This window comes from Notothenia coriiceps, unplaced genomic scaffold (genome assembly GCF_000735185.1).
Source record: "Notothenia coriiceps isolate Sejong01 unplaced genomic scaffold, NC01 NC01_scaffold00034377, whole genome shotgun sequence".
NCBI lineage: Eukaryota > Metazoa > Chordata > Actinopteri > Perciformes > Nototheniidae > Notothenia > Notothenia coriiceps.
Window position 1 is genome coordinate 862,182 of NW_011367078.1, and position 2,028 is coordinate 864,209.

Genomic DNA, 2,028 nt, shown 5'->3' on the forward strand with positions numbered 1-2,028 from the left:
GTACGTACGTACGTACGTACGTACGTAGTAGTACGTACGTACGTAACTAATAATATACTACTACTACTACTACTACTAGTAGTCGTACGTCAGTAGTGTGTGTGTGTGTGTGTGTGTGTGTGTGTGTGTGTGTGTGTGTGTGTGTGTGTGTGTGTGTGTGTGTGTGTGTGTGTGTGTGTGTGTGTGTGTGTGTGTGTGTGTGTGTGTGTGTGTGTGTGTGTATATGTATAATGTGCCTGTAAAGTGCATGATGAAATTCTTTTGGCTGTGACTGATCCATTTCCTGATGGGAAAAAGTGAAGAGAACGGGAAGTGTTGCCCATTAAGGCTCATCCGCGTCTGCCAGCCAATCACAGCGAGGCGAGAGGCCTGCTGGGAGCGACCCGGTTATAAATACAAAGTGACGACAACAGCCACGATGTGTGTAGCACAGAGACAGGAAGCGTGCTGCAGAGACACAGAGACACAGGAGAAGAAGAAGAGGAGACGGGACATTTACATGACACTGAGCATGGAAGACAGATGTAGGGAAGAAACAGAGAACAAAGGTCAGGTTGTCTGGGAGAATCTTTTACACATCAGTACGGGTCGATGCAGAAACCATTTAAAGAGCCAAGGCTTACAGACTAAAATCTTATTACCCTGTTACTCATGTCCTGGATAAACCAAACACACGACAGAGAGAGATATCATTTGTGACAGGCAGTCTACAGATCACATCAAGGAGACCTTTTATCCTATCATAATCAATCTGAAGAAGTCATACAAAATGCATTTCAAATGTTGTTGTTTATTCCAATTTGCAAATGTGCGCATTATTTTATATCACAGGAAGTCAAAGTGCATGTCTTCTATTATTGAAAATCTAAAAAACATGTTTACCGTATACAAAATTGGTAAAAGTTACATTCATTGAAATTCATCAAGACTTTCCTCACAAGACAAGCTCAAAGGAACAGTCTGGGTAAAAATAAATAAATACGTGCATCAGATGAATCAATTCTGCTATTGAGACGTTTTTTTGTGTCTGTGGAATGTTTTTAAGACAACAACAAGATTCGTTTTGAAACATGTGTAGTTATAAGTCTTTACATAACTTGTAATGGCAAAATTAAAAGGTTTTATAATGGGTTTATGTATTTTATGAGGCTACAGCAGTTACATAAACAAATATTACATCTCCTACATCTGACTTACAGATAATTTCCCTCTAAGATAAACAGACATTAAATATCTGCGTCTGTGTTTGCTTCTCTCCTTGAATGAGAGACAGGGGAGTATTGTCTAAGAAATGGCTCTGCTTTCTCCGCTGATCACATGACTAGATAAACACACACACACACACACACACACACACACACACACACACACACACACACACACACACACACACACACACACACACACACACACACACACACACACACACACAAGGTCGCAGAAGAGCTTCAGTTTCTTCATCATGTCATAATAAACCTTCCTGTATCTATTCAGTCCTCGGCAGGTTCAGATTTGATCCCCGCTGTCTCTCTGTTTCTCATTTCCTTGATCAATAAAGCAGATTTAATGTCTGCCTGTGTGTGTGTGTGTGTGTGTGTGTGTGTGTGTGTGTGTGTGTGTGTGTGTGTGTGTGTGTGTGTGTGTGTGTGTGTGTGTGTGAGTGTTTTAGATGTGTACTCTCGATATATTATTGGTGAGACACGGCTAAATATACGTAGATACTTGTGTACGTAGTGATTTTCCGTAAACTATCGTCGGTACCAACCTTTATCGCCGAAATTCTTTGACTAGTTTGACTCTTGTAGATGAGAGTTACTGACAGTCTACGTAGACTAGCTAGTCGCACTAATTAGTCCAACTAACAAAATTCAGATTCGAGCATGTCAAAAGTTATCGATCAAGTTATTCAGTTTAGGTGTCTTTTACAAGAAGAAAATTTTAATTTTTGTCGAAATGAATCTTACCAGGTGTAAATAAACCGTAAATGCAAATAACTACCAATAGGTGATAAACGTGGGCTCGTTTATC

The 2,028-nt window shown here is 40.0% G+C and overlaps 1 protein-coding gene across 2 annotated transcripts in view; it reads right to left on the minus strand.

Annotated features, from left to right (window-relative positions):
* kif3ca (kinesin family member 3Ca) overlaps nucleotides 1-2,028 on the minus strand; it is a 38,673-nt gene that overhangs the window by 26,385 nt on the left and 10,260 nt on the right. The gene's annotated exons all lie outside the window — the stretch shown is intronic.